The sequence below is a fragment of the Barbus barbus genome, assembly GCF_936440315.1.
Source record: "Barbus barbus genome assembly, chromosome: 45".
Classification (NCBI taxonomy): Eukaryota; Metazoa; Chordata; class Actinopteri; order Cypriniformes; family Cyprinidae; genus Barbus; species Barbus barbus.
This window is the reverse complement of record NC_136723.1, coordinates 21,007,913-21,027,981: the sequence shown is the minus strand read 5'-3', so window position 1 is coordinate 21,027,981 and position 20,069 is coordinate 21,007,913.

Here is a 20,069-nt window from a genome sequence, read left to right as displayed (position 1 = left end):
CCAATGTGCTGTGAGTGTAAAAGTCACTGTGGTGAACGGGTGACCTCTAGTGGTGGTTGACAGGGAGAGCATGGACCAGATTCGTGACAAATATATATATACATATATATATTTATTTATTTATTTATTTTATTTTTTTTCTCATAAAACTATTTTTTTTACGATTTGTGTGTGTATGAATAGATAGATAGCTGTAGGCTAGCTTACTGTTCATAAAAATTTAAATAAAATAAAATAAAATAATTTAAATAAAAATAATTTTAATAATTTTACAATTATTTAAAATTACCATAAAGAATTATAAAAATTATTTAAATGTTGTAAAGTGATTAATAATTATATTATTATTATTATTTAAAAATAAGCATGTTTTATAGCCTAAATTCACAAATATTTTTACGCACAAAGTTTTAAAAAAATTATATAAATGATAATCATTATTTATATTTTATAATCACGACACAAGTTGCAACAATAGGAGAAGATTCTATTGTTCATGGAACAAGAATTGCAGCATTTGCATTGGTGGTTGGTTCGGTTCAAGGTTCAGACTAACATCAGTGGCACTGCAAACTTCAAGTGTACGTGTTTGAGCATCATCTCGGTGACTATATGATCAGTCTGTAGCTTTGACCAGCGTAGTGGACCGCACGCTGTTCTGGGACAGTGATGGTGTAACTACATCTCCCCCAACGGCTCTCGCTGTCATCTGACACTCCATTATTGATGTGAGTAATATAGAATACGTCCCTGGGCATATCGGTCACGACCGTTATGAAACCATTTAATTAAATATAAATGTTTCCCATATTACTGAAACTGTCCGCTGGCTTCTGTCTTAAATAAAAACAAAACATCGAGATTTTTAAACACAATTGCAAATTCAAAGAAAGGAGATTTGGCTCTGTGCAAAAAACATGAACCAACCATATCTAGAAACTAGCCGAGCAAACAGTTGAAAACGGCATCTCTCAAACGCTTTGTTATTTTGCACAGAAAGTGAACTCTGTGAATGTGTGTTGAGTCACATTAAACTCACGCTGGGCTGGAGAGATCTGTCAAAATCATTACGTGTTTATTTGCTCCTCTGGCACTGATTTAATGACTTACAGACGGAAGAAAAGGAACACAGCTGAAATTGTAGATTAATTTGCAAACATGCTGAAAGTCCATGCATATAAATGTCGAAGCGCTACTGTCCATCTGTTAATAGACAGTTTCTGATGTTGTTTTTCTACCACCCACAGCGAAGGGTGAGTTTCATACCGTAGTTATATGCAGTAATACCGTTTCCATCCCATTTCTGCAAACGCCGCCTGGATTTATTCGCTTTCACTTGAATGAGATGTAATTTGCAGGAGCGTCTTGATGCAGATTACCACTAGCGGTCATAATTTCTCAGGATACTGAGTTATTTGGGAATTTATGACTGATACACAGAGGGTGTTTGAATCATTTTATCAGCATTTCCCACAAAGACTCGGGTGAAATGAACCCAACAAATGGAGAAATGCTAATGAGACTCCATATATACTTTACATTTTTATATACTGGTCGCAATACGAACTGTGACTAGTTATTAAACTAAAACTAAACACATAAAACAACATTTACATAACTTGAAAAAAAATGAAAAAGTTAACTAAGACAAAAAACTAACTTATTTTAGCTATTTGTCAACAATGTTTCTCTGTCATTTAGCTTTTCTTGAATCATAAAATGTATTTATAGATATATAGACAGACAGACGTGTATAAATAAGTAACTAATGTGATTATGAACATTATAAAATGCAATATGCTCTAATTGCAAATACTTAATTTTTGCAGTCTGATTACATATAACAGTAACTGATTTCATGTAATCTGGATTATGTATATATATGTCTGTCTGTCTGTCTGAGTGTGTGTATACATACATCTGCAAACTAATGAACATGAAAATGACAAACTTTAAAATTAAAATGAAAACAGAAGATATGTATAAAAAATATTTCAAAACATTCATAAAAACTATGACAGTATCTCAATTATAATAAAATAAAACACTGGACTAGTTCCTCTAAATCACGTATATATCATGTCTACTCTTCACTGATTGATTTATTAAAGCTAAAGTGTTTAATTTCTTCTGCACTACATATTAAAAATGCAAAAAAACACTGAGGCTCATTATTTTGCATTCAGTAAGATGGTGTGCATAAACTTCAGTGGAAACATTTAAATTCTTTGGTGCACATACAAAAATATGACTGAATTAGAGAAGTAAATATATATATATTTTTTTGCATCAATTAAATTCACAATTTGGGCCTTAAAGGTGGGGTATGCATTTTTTCAAAAACGCAGTAAGGGGCGTGTCTACTCATGATGCAGAGGAGAGAGCGCTCATCAGTGCACATGACGGACATTATCCGAGGTGAGCGAAGACAGAAAGATAGCGGATGAAATGTCTGCGGAACAAAAGAAGGCGTACACCGTGTCTACACTGGACACAACAAAGCAACTGTTGAAAATCATTTGAAATTTGTGTCAATATGTCATAAATAGAATGCAGCAGCAGTTTGCTGTCAGGTAATTGTCGTGTCACGGCATCCAGAGTAGACAGCATCACTGATTATAATGAGTTCTGTAGTATTTTGTCACGCCACTCCACCCCCGTCCGGTGTACGATAAGGCAAGAAGTAGGACCCGTGTAAATATCGGATCAGTTTTCCAGCGCTTGAGAGAACTCAAGGAACGGGAAGGTCTGCGATCGGGCGCTAAAGTTGCTTTGTTTCTTCTCGATAGGTGAGTAACATTGGTCTTGCTTTGTTTCACAGAGCTAATCGTTGTCGTATGTATGTATGGGGCGGAGCTATCAAAATAGGGGCGAGACCCTTTTGGGGTAGGGTCGTGTTTGTTTTGGTGATTTCAAATATCAACATTGGCTACCAGAAATCGCTTACCCCACCTTTAAGAGACCACCTAGCAACCACCCAGAACACCTTAGCAACCACATTAAAACATTCAGAACCCCTTAGCAACAGCCTGGCAACCAGACGAAACACCAGCGCACCGTGACTTATGAGCCGTTCTGACATTTTCTTCAGCTTGAGTAAAAATGGAACGGCACAATAATATCTTTCTGAGAGTTAAATGCAACAACCTTTACAATAACCTTCCATTAGTGTATTCCAATGAAACACTTTCATTAAAATTATCTCGCTACGCTTTACATTTCACAGTCAGAGGTCATTTTAGGATGATTTAACTTTCACAGAGATTGGCCTTCCTCAGAATAACATCTCTGAATGCCAAACATGTATCTCAGTGTTGTCTTTGGCAGTTTGCTCGCTAATTCGCAGCAGCACAATTACGTTCTCAGCCGCGCTCATCTGTATGCAGACAGATGCAAATGCACTCTCTCTCTGTCTCTCGGGGCGCAGTGAACCTGCACCAATAAGCCGCGGGTTACAGCTCAGATACTGTATGCATGGCACTACAGAAATCAGCATCTGAAAATAGAGTATTTATGACTGTCAGTTCAACAGCAGCATCATTATAACACTCCAAAAACACACCGCGTGCCTTATCCTCTGTAGCACTTTGATTTTTCACACAGAAACACAATGATACTCTTGTTTCCTCGTCCATATTTACACTTAATCATTGAAATATTTGCACTTATTGTCATAACGTAGCATTGAATAGGTGTTTTGACAATTTGCAAGACTGCTTTACCTACAGCAGTAGCCTAAATCAAGGACTATTCACATTAACCGATAACTATAGAAACATATTTCTGCCAAGAAATCAAAATATAAAAAAGGCAATTGCATCTTACATATAGCAAATGTTTCTTTCACAATTATGATTTTTTTTCCCCTCAGAATTACGAGGAAAAAAAAGTTTGAAAACAACAAAAATATTTGCAAGTTTATATCTCACAATTCTGAATTTATATAATCACAATTTGAATTTCTTTCTCAGAATTGCAAGAAAAGGTCAGAATAAAAAATAAAAGGTAATTGTGAATTTTTCTCACAATCATGATTTTTTTTTTCTTTCAGGATTACAAGAAAAAGGTCGCAATACAAAATAAAAATTATGAAAAGGTAAAAAAAAAAAAAAAGGTAATTGCAAGTTTTTATCTCAATTCTAATTTATTTATCAGAACTGCAGGGAGAAAAAGTAAGAATACAAAATTAAAAAGGTAATTGCGAGATTATATTTCACAGTTCCTATTTTTTCTTAAAAACTGCAAGAAAAAAGTTGGAATAAAAAAGTCAGAATTGTGAGAAAAATTAGCTTTTTTAATTTTTTTATTCTGTGGTGTAAACAAGCTTCGATAAATAACACATTATCTGTCATGTCAGTGATAATCATAATCTTTCATCAAAATGACTTTTCTTATTTTCTTTAGAATAACATGCACTGATGAATCGTCCATAATAAGAGCAGGAACATTCAGAGAGCAAATAAAGTCCATTTTAATTTCATGTCGACTTTAAGTCTTGATTGATAGGAAAGGTCATTTGATCAGCTTCAAATCCCCATTATACACTGTATTGCTTCTGTAAAACTCCATGGATTAAATGCTTATCGACACTTCAATAAAATGCTGGAATAAAAGAGGTATTTGAATGTCACCTCAGCTCTGTGGATTTAGCAATATCTAATTCCTCCTTTATTGTTTGTCACTCAAACTAAATAATGTTTTCTAAGGGAGCTGGGGATCTTCTATCCTAATACAAGCTTTTTTTTACGACAGCTTTAGCGGCTGTGAGTCACAAATATAATTTCATTCTGAATTTATCTGCTGTACTAAAAATCTACATCTGTGCAAACATCATCCTCCATCACCACATTATTTGGGAACAAATTCAACATTCCTGGTATTCTCTGCCATGTGTATTTTGCAACTGCATTCTATCTTGGAGTCTCTTCAGTCAAATCATTAAACCACCACACATACAATTTTTTTTTTAAATAAATAGAATTACACAGTAGAATTACAGTAATGTGTATATATATATATATATATATATATATATATATATATATATATATATAATTACATAAAATTATAATTACAATAATACACTATTATAATATAATATACATTTCATATTTATTAATATTAAATTATAATATTAATTATATATTATACTATTACATTAGAATATAGATATTTATAATATAGATATACATATAAAATTATTAATTCTACTTTTCTGGATGAATATTATGCATTTTAACATTATTTTGAGCACATTTGAGCAACCACTCACACACCCTAGCAACACCCCTTAGCATCCAGCAAAGACACCTTTGCAACTACCCTGAACACTGAACACCACTTCATAATGCCTTCGCAACTGCCTAGCAACCACTTAGAAACCGCTCAGAATACTCTGGCAACCACCTTGCAACTCTTCAAACTACGTCAAACTTCTATAAATGTTAAGCTAACCTCTAAACTGTCTTAAACTTCCCAGAGAGTCTGTCACATCAACGTTCAAAGCCTGCTTCGACAAACTTCCCTTTTCTGGTTTCTATTTGGTTTGGAGTGAAATATGACCTGGACAGATGTTGAGAAGGCTCAGTGTATAAACAGGAACATACAGTGGTGTGACATCTGACGGCGTGTGTTTGTAATAAACGCGCTCTGACAGCATGAGTGCGTTTGTTCATTTTCAAAACAGTCAGTGTGATCTGAATTGCGAACGGCATCGGCAGCTTTCTTCATAGCAGGGGGTGCGAGCATTGTTTCCTCACGGCGACAGAGGAAAACACAGATTTCATGCACTGGAGGTGCGCTGAAGAAGCAGATCCACATCTCACTGACAGCGAGGAGATCTTACAACACATCCTCTCACAGACTGCTGACCTTTGGATCCGTTTGAACGTCTTTCTGTGGAAACAGCGTTTCTCACTCGCAGCAGCGGCGCAGTCAGATTCTGCCAACAAAAGCACTTTCCTTCCCTTCAAGCCAAACACACACACATTTGATGACTTGAGATTAAAGCAGAAATCATTAAGAACATGCAGATGACACTCTTCCCCTTCACAGATTGCCATCTCCTATTAGAGCACTGCAGGAAAGAGTGTTGAGTAAATGTCTGCAAGCCTGTCAGGACTCAAAAAGAAAGACAAATACATGTGAAATCTCTTTAATATCTCATTTGTTTCTCACAGACACAAATGGAGAGCAAAACATTGTGACTATACTCAGATGTTTCTCCTGAGAAAGCAATCCTAGTAATCTGATGTTTGTTTCAGATTTCAACAAAATTTTATCAAATGTTGCTTTTTACTTTCTAATATAAACAACTCCAATTATAACAACAACAATAATAATAGTTTTAATAAAAAATATTTAATATAATATTTAAAATAGATGATGACTCTATTGATGACTCAAGATGGCACTTCACAAACATAAACTCCACCAGCGATGAACAATGTTTTGATAATACTTAAAACAGCAAGAGCCTGTCCTGTGGCATCAAAAATGCAAAACGGTCATATGCTCAAAAAATCAACAATCACTTCACAGACAGCAGAGACGCACGGAGCCTGTGGCAAGCCATTCAGACCATCACTGACTACAAGCCCCCACCACAGGCCTGTTTTGATGACACATCCCTCCCCGATGCACTCAACCACTTTTATTCACGGTTTGAAATGCAGAATGACACACCTGCACAAAAACTGCCCACACCTCCCAACGACCGGGCGCTCTGTCTGTCTCCAGCTGACGTAAGGAAGACCCTATCTAGGATTAACCCACGCAAGGCTGCGGGTCCTGACAATATACCTGGCCGTGTTCTGAGAGACTGTGCTGCACAGCTGACAGATGTCCTAACAGATATCTTCAACACCTCGCTGAGCCAGGCAGTCGTCCCCACATGTCTCAAATCCACAACAATCATACCGGTACCAAAGAAATCACCTGTGTCCTGTCTCAATGACTACCGTCCCATAGCACTGACTCCAATCATGATGAAGTGCTTTGAGAGGCTAGTCATGCACAACATCATTTCGACCCGCTCCAGTTTGCATACCATCCAAACCGCTCTACGGACGATGCACCTTCCTCCACCCTCCACCTGGCACCTAAAGACTCCTATGTTACAATGCTGTTCATTGACTTCAGCTCAGCATTCAACACAATAATCCCACAACAGCTCATAAATAAACTAAAACTGCTGGGCCTTAACAATTCCCTGTGTAATTGGATCCTGGACTTTCTAACCGGAAGACCTCAGTCAGTCCATGTCGGCCACAACACCTCGAGCACTACCACACTGAGCACAGGTGCCCCACAAGGCTGTGTGCTCAGCCCGCTGCTCTTCACACTGCTGACCCACGACTGCACTGCCAAGTTCAGCTCCAACCACATCATCAAGTTTGCTGATGACACAACAGTGGTAGGTCTCATCAGCAACAACGATGAAACGCACTACAGAGAGGAAGTGACACAGCTGGCTGAATGGTGTGGCACTAACAATCTGTCCCTCAATGTGGAGAAGACAAAGGAGGTTGTGATGGACTTCAGAAGAAACTCCGTTGACCACCCCCCACTGACCATCAACAGCTCGACTGTGGAGACAGTCAGCAGCACTAAATTCCTGGGGGTGCACATCACAGAGGATCTCACCTGGACCACCAACACCATGTCACTCTCCAAAAAGGCACAACAGCGCCTACACTTTCTCCGCCGGCTGAAAAGAGCAAGTCTCCCTCCACCCATCCTCACCACATTCTTCAGAGGCACCATTGAGAGTGCGCTGACCAGCTGCATCACGGTACAATAACTGCAGTGCTGCTGACCGCAAGACCCTCCAGCGGACAGTGAACACAGCTGCAAAGATCATCGGTGCCCCTCTCCCCTCCATCCTGGACATTTTCCTTACACGATGCTCCAGCAAAACCAACAGCATCGTGAAGGACTCCACCCATCCCTCCCACAGTCTCTTCCAGCTCCTACCATCAGGAAGCATCAGAGCCCGCTCCGCCAGACTGCTCAACAGCTTTTTCCCCCAGGCTGTGAGAGCCCTGAACCCAAACCACCCCGGCCCCCTCTGAAACCCCATGCAAACACCTACCTCCTGAAACATGGACTTTTTTTAACACTTTCATTTTAATTGTTTGATTTAATTTGTTAATAATAACAACAAAAACAATACACTTGTTATTTAATATTATTAATATAATATGTTATTTATTACATAACTAAAACTATATTAATTTATTTTTATTTTTTTAATAGTAGGCTATATTTACTATAAAGCAAATTACATTTTGACCCCCCAAAAAAAATTTATGAAAAATTCCAGGTGAAATCTCTTTAATATTTTAGTTGTCCAAATATGCTGAAGTCCTCATTCTACTACTCAGTTTCTCCTGAGAAAACAACCAAAAGTTTGTCTTCTCCAAAGTCTCAGGAGACATCAACAAAAGCTTTATAAAATTATATTTGAAAGAAAATACATATATTATTAAGCTAGGCGAGCAACATCTGTGCAAAAAAATGTGTTTTGGGCATAAAGAAGCATAAACAAAAACATATGGAAACAGTGAGTTACTAAACCATGTTCGCTCATTTCAAATGGTGTTATAATGTTTAAAGATGAATTAAAGAACTGAATATGAGCTGCTAGCCCAGTGTTTACTATTATCAAAAAAAAAAAAAAAAATCTTTGAGTTTTTACAGCACAACCGAAACAAGCAAAGGAACTCTCAATCTGTGACTGAACAAGATCTGCGTTTGACATCAGTCAGAATCAGACACAAGCATACTCTGCCTCCCCTCAGGCTGATTTCTTGAGCATTTGGTGGAAGGCAGTCGGGCATGGATCCAACAGGACACATTATCGCAGAAAAGGAGCTTGAGTGAATGCATTGGGCTCTTTTGCATATCTCAGAGGGATTGAGCAATCGGATGAGTTGGAAATGTAAATCCTGAAGTGCCGCAGCAGCCGCGGGCGAAGAGTGGGATATTATCAAATGAAGTTGCAATCTGTGAACATGCAATCTGCCAAGAACAAACATTTAGCGTTCCTGTAGATTTGCTCAATAGTGAAAGTCAGATGAGGAATCTGAAGGGTAAGAGTGGATTCGATGCTAATAACACTCACTGCATACTGCATACTACTCCTACAGAACTGAGCCAAAGTGTGCATTATGCAACAATAAACACTCCAAACATTACTGTCACATGACCTCACCACATTGCATGTCTTTCATTTTGGAAACAAAACTATTATTTAGAATTCAATTTTGTGTAAAAACATTTCTGGTAGCCCGAGTCAAGTTTCTTGAAGCGTATAGCATAGCAATATACAGTATTTGGCACAGTTTGCTTTGATGTATAATGCACATTATGCCAAATGTAGTATTACATCATAATATTTCACTCACAAAAAGAGAAAGAACAGTATGAGAACAGGAAGGTAGTACAGCATTATTTTAAAATACCTACAGTATATTTCTCTCTGCATTTTACAATAATAATGAAAAACAAATTAAAGAAATGTCAAATAATATTGTGTATATTTAATATAAATATACAATTTATAATATATAAAATTATTATTAAATAATAAATTGATTAAAATTGCTAATGTTAATTTTTAATATTAACCTTAATATTCATACTGATTGTTTACCTCGACAGATCACTCAATCTCAACCTACTATTAATTCATTTTTTATTTAATTACTAACTTTTTTATAACAACAAGTATTAATATTTTTTATTATTATTAAATTAAATATTAATTACAATTGTTTTAATGTTTTATCAATGTTTTAAATTAAAAGTAAAGTAAAAATAAAGTTTAATTTAATAATTGTTCATATCAGCAACCGCAATAATAATGATTTAATTTATGTATAATTATATAATATTAATAATTTATTTTGTTTGTCACTATTAGGGTTGCAAAAAGGTGGACAATTTCCAGTAAATGTCGGAAACATTCTAGAAATTCTGGAAACTTTACAGGATTTTTGGGAATATTCCTGGAAATTTTTCAGAAGTGTTCCACCCCTTTGCAACCCTAATCACTATCAGAGCAGAAGACACCTTAGCAACAATCACAACATGTAAGTGCTTCACTGAAAAGTCAGCAGGGCTGATTTCGACACATCTCACTATCAGGACACAGTTAAAGACATCTTGTTTCCTCCACGGTCATCTGAGCAATCGTGCCGTCATGTTGAGGATGAGTGATCCGTGCAGGTAAACAATTACCGTGCTATCACTGACCTGTCATGCAGCACATCCGTCCAGCAAGATCTTATTCTCCTGTTCTGCATGACAATAAACTGAGAAGCATCCCAGTGCGGATGACAGCTGTGAAAAACATCGCTTCTTCACGACAGCTGATGGGCTACGGGTTGATGTTACGGCATTTAAGAGAGTCGATACCTTATAAAAACTTCATTATATGACTCCGTCAGCTTTGTTCACGAGCTATGCCGAGTGCAATAACAGCACAGGTTTTGATAAAAGCATCTGTTCAATAAAACGTTATTGAAGGAACATATTGCATCTCAAGATTGAGCTTCAGAGTTCAATTACTCGCTTATTTTCCTTTCATGCAATTAAGCCTGATGCTAGTCATTACACTACATCAAGCAGCTATTTATGTATCGGGATGAGATGCTCACCAACGCAAACATCTGACTTCAGCGAGGATATCAGGTCACACTCAAGGTCACTGTCAATGGATGCAGATTGGCGGCGTGATAATTACACTAGAACGGGGTTCTTGGTTTGTCCGAAGACACTTCTCCTTATCAGAAGTGCGGGCGAGAGCGTATGCAGGCAGAAGATGAATTGGCTCCAGTCAAGCATGCACTGTTTGGCCATAATAACTTGATGCATGTGATAAATGAACGCGTCTGTGAATAGTTAACGGCTTTCATCTTCTAATACATATGTATGTGAGTTTGGGTGGGCGGAAACTTGCCATCAAACTGTAACACTTTTCTTCTCCAAGGGCTTTTCGTTTTACCCTCAGTGGACTTTTGGTTCTTCTTATTGTGAATACTGAAAACAGTTCTTGCAGCTTAATATTTTTTTTAGTTACTTTGGTGTACTGCTATTCAAAAGTCTTGAGTTAAAGGTGATTGTCTTCAGAAACATTTTTTGTTATTCTGGTTGAAAGTCTCTTCACATACTGATAGCAATCATTAAGTGAAGTGAAGTGAAGTGACATTCAGTATGGTGACCCATACTCGGAATTCGTGCTCTGCATTTAACCCATCCTGCACACACACAGCAGTGGACACACACACACACACACACACCATGAACATACACCCGGAGCAGTGGGCAGCCATTTTATGCTGCAGCGCCCAGGGAGCAGTTGGGGGTTCGGTGCCTTGCTCAAGGGCACCTCAGTCGTGGTATTGAGGGTGGAGTACATTCACTCCCCCCACCTACTCCCCCCACCGGACGGAGACTCGAACCCGCAACCTTTGGATTACAAGTCTGACTCTCTAACCATTAGGCCACGACAGTAACCTGTATGTGTGTTAGCTAAAAACATATCAACTTTAACAAGCATGCTCTTCTAGATTCTCATCATACTATGATAGTATTTAACCTTAAAGAGAAACCTGACAGTAGACAGATTAAGCTCCAGGGTTTTCATCAACTTCCAGATAAAACAAATGAGATGAAGTGACTTTCATTAGATTCGGTGATTCTGCCCACCCTTAGTATGAACGGAGTCTTATTAAATAAAATATTAAGACGAGAAGAACAACCTGCAAATAGATATCAATAAATTCTCAATGATGAGGGAGAGTTGCCTCTATTTTTGCAGAGTAATTACCATCTCACGCCATCTAATCACTAAAAACGTCAGCCGAGCACAAACCACCACAGTCCAAATAACTGCTCCACTCATTAGAGCTGATGACTAAAGGACAAGTGTGTGTGGATAGTTAGATGGGGGTCATGGGGTGGGCGCTGATATCGCACAGCTCGCTCATTAGAACACTACAGGAGAGAGCGCAGAGTCTGATGACTTCTCTACTTCAGCCACCGACTGCCCTTTTACCATAACTTCCCGAGACGGAAAGTGGGAGGACAGTACGAGCAGGAAAAATAAGGGTGAATAATGTTAACTTTATCTGTCATTATCCTTCAAAGTGTTGTTGGGAAAGATCTGCCCTAACGGAATGATAATGAACTTGTTAATTATTCATAGCGATGCAACGCTATCAAAGCCTTGGACTGAATTTACATATCACTCGCTCCTCATAACTCCCATCTGACAGTTATTAATCTCACACATTTATGCATTTAAGGTAATACAATGTTACATTCCCGAAATACGGCTATTCGTCACATAAAACGAAGCGTGTTGTTTTAAGTGTGAGTAAACTGATGATTTTGTCTGGCCAGAGGAGAATGACAATGACACTATTTTGACACTATTTCCCTGTCTAAATACTGTAAAGCTGATATAAAGGCACCCAGCTTTAAATCAAGCCGATGTAAAACTGCTTTGACACAATTTGCATTGTTAAAAGCGCTATACAAATAATCTTCACTTGACTTAATGATCTAAGTAGTCATGCAGTTGGTCCTAATTGGAAATATTATGGTAATTAAAAGTGAACATAGAACGCCTGTGAATTAAAATTTAATTAATGTTGGAACCCTGTGGAGAATATTAAAGCGATTTCGTGCACAACTATAGATAATTCTTTTCTTTGATTATAAGCACTTATTCGAAATAGGAAATTAAAAAAACAATAACAACAGTTGCCACCAACCACAGCACAACTGCAACTTCAAGATATACATATAAAACCAATATATATATATATATATATATATTATTTTTGTGTTTTCTTTTTTTATATCTCCTTCTGTATGTTTTTTATCTGGGAAAAAAACTGTGCAATTTTTTTTTTTTTTTTCATTTGTATTATTTTTCTTTCTTTCTTTCTTTCTTTCTTTCTTTCTTTCTTTCTTTCTTTCTTTCTTTCTTTCTTTCTTTCTTTCTTTCTTTCTTTTTAACACATGGTTAAAAACATGTTTTAAATGTTATTTCCAGTAATAAAAATGAGTAATAAAAAAACAATCTCCCTGCAACTGAGTAACCTAACCCTAACCCTAACCCTAACCCTAACCCTAACCCAAGGTTTAAACAAAGCAATGAAAATGAACAAATAAACAAATTAAACCTCAAACTAGCAAAGAGAATCATAACGAATTTAATGATTCTGGCTCCAAATCTGGTTAAACTTAATGACTCCATCAAGGATTCTTTTATGAAAGCTCATATTCAGACAGAATCTGTAGATGTTTCCAGCAGTGATTTGGAGGAAAATGACTGGGCTTCTGCAGAATGGATATAAACATGGGAAAGTAATCTTGGATGAGCCTTTTTGAATGATTCATTTAAATGAATCAGCTCATAAGAGTCCTTCACTCGAACTATGCTGCTCACGCTGGATGTTTTTTGTTGCCAAGATGGTAAATTAAATTTCTTGCCCACCAGACACACTGAATAGAGAATACATCATTTTATCAGCATCTTAACAGCCATTTTTCATTCACATGAACAAAACACAATTTCATACACTTTTTTTTTCTTCATCAACAACAAAAATAAATAAATAAAAACAATACTTTTTGTTCTATATTGTAAAAAAACTAAACTAAAAAAAATAATGGATTAAATCAATCTTTGAATTATTAAATATTATTTTAAATATTAAATATTATTATTAAATAGTACTTTCTTTACATAACATGCATACAATTTTTTTAATCTCTCTCTCTCTCTCTCTCTCTCTCTCTCTCACACATACTTTGTTACTATTGTTGTTGTTTATTTTTTCCTTCAGTAGATGTTTTGTCTGGAAAACTATCTGTGTATCTGTTGTCCTTTACAAACGACAGAGTGTCCTAATGTTTTTCAAAACAATGTCCTTTTTTCTTTATTTTTCCAAATATATAAATAAATATTTAAAGAATACACTTATTTATTTATATATAATTAAAAATATTTTTAGAAACAACAGATTTTAGTTTTCTTTGGATTTCTCCTTCTGTTTATGTTTCCTCTAGAAAGAATGAAACATGCATAATTTTCCTTTCCAAAGCTTTACGGCATTTTTGACACGCTGTAGTTCATCAAGTAGTGTTCAATTCACATCAACAGATGTTCAAGAGCCATTAACAGAACCGAACATCATAAAAATAATTTGGTGCACATAATACAAAAAATGCATAGCCCTAAATATGCATCGCGTAATAGCATCGCTTTCCCTCTCTCCAGCAAACACGGGCATGCAGATGCTGGCCTGCAGCACTGAAGTGTTCAGAATCCTCAGCGTCGTTCCAAACAAACTCAAGAGTGAGCGATAACTTGAGTACATTCAAAAACACTGGAAGCTGGAAATAATAACCAGCAGGCATCGACACGAGGATGAAAGCTTAAAAAAAAAACACACAGTATCAGGATACTGGAGACTGAAACTGTGGGGAAATCCTGCGTGATTGTGTTTCATGACAGGACAGATCTGTTACGAGAAATAGATCGCTTTTATAAGCCCTGATGGCATTTTAGGCGCTCGTACCTCTGCCCTGTGTGTAAACATGATCCTTCTTCACACTTCCTATTTATACTGAGAGCAAAACCTACCAGAGCATCTCGTTTAAATTCATGGAGTTGTATCAAACTTGTGCCTGACTGATTCGGTGTTTATCTCACAAACTATTTTATCTCTTTGACTGAGTGAAATTCTCAGGTTCCTTCAAGGAGTCCGTCAGTCTGCAGAATACAGATTACATTAACTATCTCTGATACCAGTCCACCTGTTTACTCGTAACACCTGATAGTCCTGTTTGTGTATGTTTGTTTACTTCACTATACTTTAGAGACATAAATATGACAAAACCTGACATCCTCAAAGGTAAAAATGATTCTAGATTGAGTCTTTCATATGTCCTCATTTACACGCGTGAGGTTTTTGGCTGTCAATGCAACCATCTGTCCTTCTGAGCGATAAAAGAAATACTAGCATACTGAGTGGTATACACTGTATAATGCACACTAGTCTCAAAAACAGTATGCAGTGTTTGAAAACGTCTCTAGGCTGCATGTTTAATTCAGTGAGTGTCGTCAGTTATCTAAAAAAGATACAGGTAATTTGCATTTGTATAAAAATTATGAAATAATGAACCAAGAAAGATGTTAAGATTAAGATTAAAATGCCAAATATTTTATTATAATATAATATAACATAATATATGAACAAACACATTGATAAACATTTTTAAGTATTATTTCCCATTAGCAAAACTAAATAATAATAATTCATATTTTTTTTACTTTTTTCTTGTCTTTTCATGTTTTGATTTTTTTTTTTTCAAATAACTTGTCAAATGCTACTTCAAAAAAATGTGAAATTCAAATAAATTAAACACGCAATGTAAATATCACTGTTTTAAAAGTTGCATATATAATTTTAATTAAAACAATATGTTAAAAGGTATATACAACTGTCAAATATAATATAATGTAATATAATAACTGTACTTTATTTCTGAAATTGAAAGGGACACCTGCCTGGAATTAAACGTGCAATGCAAATATTCTTTAAATGTTCCATAATATGGACTTTTTGGGAAAAGACAGCAGGCAGCACTTAGTCTACTGTGCAGTCTGGATTAAGCAGCATGTGCTGGTATTCCATTCAAGTAGTGTGCATGGCATTGTGGGATGCATATTTCATGCAACATGCTCTGGTGGTCAAATGTAGTATGACATGGTGTTTTCCTCCTAGACTGCGCTCAGTTCACACCGTACTTTCCAAAGGCAGTGTGCAGCTCTAAACAGGCCATCACACAGTCTCAGTATTTACATGAGTATGTTTGGCAGTGGATGACATTATGTAAACAATACAGTGTTTAGTAATGAGCATCTGTGCCGGGGTTCCTCATGTCGTCTAATTACTTGCATTAGGCCACATAAATTATTCTTTGTAAGCCCCTCTGGATAACAGCATGTGTGGATCCATTATGAATAAGATTATTTAAGCCAACCAATTATGACCTCTCATATCTACAGAGAGTAACAGTGTCAGCTCAATAAATCTGCTTTGAGGTTATAAATCAAAGACGATTAAAACTTCACGCCCTAAAACTATAATCTATATTATGAACACAAGAGAAGACACAAATATGTTTTTGTGCTGAATGATTTATCTAGTGTATCTATTTAAAAAATTCATTTGTTGCACCATGAAAGGTAAAAAGATGATTAAAACGCTTCACAAAATATATATTTACATTACAAAAATATATATTACATTTGATTATATAATATTTAGAATATAAATATAGACTTAGTATTATATAAATTATATTACATGTGTAATATAGTATTTACACGTATAGAGAGAATATATATAAATGGTAAACCGAGATATAAATATAAATAACAACGATTTAAAAGATAAATATAAAAAGGAGTGATGAAATTAGTGATTTGATTACAAATAATGAAACTCTCTCTCTCTCTCTCTACATAATGCTAAAAAACAAAAACAATATAATTTTAGTACATTTTATTCAAAGAAAGAATAATATATCTAATATCTAATTTTGTTTTTATTTGAATTATTGTTTTTTTGGCATTAAGAGTGTGTATATATGACATTTTAGAAATTGAAAACAAAATATTAAAAAAAATTTTTTTTACAAAAATTTAATTTTATATATATATATATATATATATATATATATATATATATATATATATATATATATATATATATATATATATATATATATATATATATATTTATTTATTTATTTATTTATTTATTTATTTATTTTTGGATTAAACTAAATCGATTCAATTGATACATTATTAATACATTATCGATACGCGAAATGCCACTGCTTATAGGCTAATAATAATAATTTCCCCAAATGCACACCTACAGATAACACACAGTGATGGCTTTCATATCTAGCTTCACATTTCATACTCTCCATGAACCACAATTACACTCTAAAGCTGTGCGTCACCTCCGATTTTCCAGCGCTCTTGTTCTCTTTGTCCTTTCGCACGAGTCATTGTTCTGCTCTCAGTTGTCGGGTTGCATTTACAAATTGTTGGCTGTTATCACGTAAGGGACAAACAGCAGATAGGACGTGTAATGCAGGATAGCTGGAGGCAGAAGGGCTCTCTGATTTTAACAGGAGGTTTTGAAAATAATGCGAGGGAGATAAGATCCGCGTTTCTCCCCTTCCAACGAGGCGTCCCTGGAGAACAGGGCAAAAGGAGCAAATGTTTAATCTGAACGTATTTCTGCACCTCTTAGTGTTTGGCGGGCTGCCAGGCATGAGGTAGAGCTCCGAGACTCAATGACACTCTGTGCTGTAATAGTATCACTGGACTGGATACTGTAGTTAATGGTGCCCTATACAGCAGATCAAGGTACAGCGTCACCTGAGCAGATCCTCATTCTTCATCTGATATCTGATAATGGGAGAGATTTCTAACAGCTTTTGAACTGGGATGTGCTGCTGCATTTATCTGAACAATCGCAAGGAGATTATATTCAAATTCTGAGGTCATTTCAAAGCAAAGAACAAGACGTACAATAGCGGTCAAAAGTTTGGAATCCTTTTAATTTTTTTGAAAGAAGTCTCTTATGCTCACCGAAGTTGCATTTTTTTCATAGTTAAATGTTATAATAGTTAAATATTATAAGAATTTTAAATAGCCACTTTTTATGTGAATATGTTGTAAAATGTAATTTATTCCTGTGATGTATTGTTGAATTTTCAGCATCATTACTCTAACCTTTGGTGTCACATGATCCTTCAGAAATCATTCTAATATGCTGATTTGCTGCTCAAGAAACATTTCTGATTATTATCAATGCTGGAAACAGTTGGGCTGCCAACATTACTTAAAAAAAAATATTTTTTTATTTTTCAGGATGCACAGATGAATAGAAAGTTCAAAAGAACAGCATTTATTTGATTTTTTTTTTTTTTTGGAACACTGAATGTCTTTACTGCCACTTTTGATCTTTTTTTTTTGCTGAACAAAATAATTAATTTCTTAAAAAAAAAAAAAAACCTTGTGACCTCAAATGTTTGAACAGTATATCAAGATATTTATGCATTTGTCACCATCAAAGCAGCATAGAATGATTTCTGAAGGATCATGTGACACTGAAGACAAATTCAGGTTTGACTACAACAAACAATTACAGTTTAACAGATTTCACTACAGGAAGCATTTGTTTTAAATTGTAAATTTTTTCACACTATTGCCATTTTAACTATTTTTAATAATAAATGCAGCTGTGGTGGGCAGAAGAGACTTCTTTCAACTTTTAGTGAAAGTGAAGTGACCCAAACTCAGAATTCGGGCTCTGCATTTATCCCATCCAAAGTGCACACACACAGCAGTGAACACACACACACCGTGAACATACACCCGGAGCAGTGGGCAGCCATTTATGTTGCGGTGCCCGGGGAGCAGTTGGGGGTTCGGTGCCTTGCTCAAGGGCACCTCAGTCGTGGTATTGAGGGTGGAGAGAGCGCTGTACATTCACTCCCTCCACCTACAATCCCTGCCGGCCCGAGACTTTTGATTACGAGTCCGACTCTATAACCATTAGGCCACAACTTCCCCGTGGAAGTTATAGTTGACCAATAGTGTAACTCGGAACACAATTCTGATAGTGATTATCTAGTTTATCTTCTACTAAACACCTGGCAACCTCCATCAACCTGGACTCCCTTAAAAATAATTTCTCTAATAAACTAATAAAAAAAACCTGTGCACACCACCATCAATGTGAAACACTTCAGTTATCTGTTGCTTGAGATATCGAGGGATTTTCAGAGGCAGTTTTCCATGGAAGTGCATCATAATTTATCATCCCTGTTGCTCAAACAGCAAAGCATGGCGCTAGCAACAGCAAGGTCATGGGTTCGATTCCCAGGGAATGCATGAACTGATCAAATGTACACCATGAATGCAATGTAATTTCCTTTGCATAAAAGCATCTGCCAAATGCACAAATGTAAATGTAATAATGTCTCAGCGTTCGCTCAGTACACATTTCTAGCTCTAGATGTTGCTGTGTTCTGGATCGGCAGGAGGTGTTTGGCTTTCAGCGTCAGCTGGGAAAAACTTAAGATTCAATAAACAAACAGGAGGTATCAGATAACTGTCAATCAAAATACCTGCTACAAAACTCATACTATAAAGCATAAAATCCACAATGACATGGTTTCCAGCATCAATGTAACTAACTTAAACTTCAAAAGCCGCAAAACATGACTCACATCAGTGCTAAAACGCAACAATGACATAGGCATCATAAACAACATCATGCAGTGCTTTGATACGCACATGAAAAGTGTTGCAGATGCATGGATAGGTCAACTGTAATGAAAACAGCAAAAGCCACCAAAAGAGAACTTACTTATTTACTTAAAGTGCCCCTATTGTGGATTTTTGAAAATTAACTTTCGTGCAGTGTGTAACAAAATCTGAAAGTGCACCGTGTAAGTTATTGTCTCTCAAAAGAAAGAGTTGACTCTGAATCATTGAAACGAGTCGTTTTTAAAACGAATCCCAAGCCGTTTCATGTTGAAGTCAGCATGAAACATTAGTTTGTTGGTCTTTTCGCATTAGTCTGAATGAAAATGCAAATTCATTCTTTGCCACTAGGTGCTGCTTTTGGAGCTGTAAAAATAGCGGTTTCCCACGGTAATACTGTACACAAAGCAGCACTGCACTCACAAACGCTGCTTTAATCAGGCATTACAGGCATGATGAAATTAAAACGAGACCAATCGAGCAATCACCGCAGATTAGCGTCACGCAAAAGAGGGGTTTGGAAAAATTAATCGCTGAGCGAATCGTTTGGGAGTCATTGAGCAAGTACGGTAAAAAATAAATGCATATTATAAGACAATGAAAGTGTTTTTTAACTTTGCATGCATGTCAACCAGTTGTTGGGGACTCCCAAAACCAAAATATGTACCTTTTATTTCCCATAATAGGGGCACTT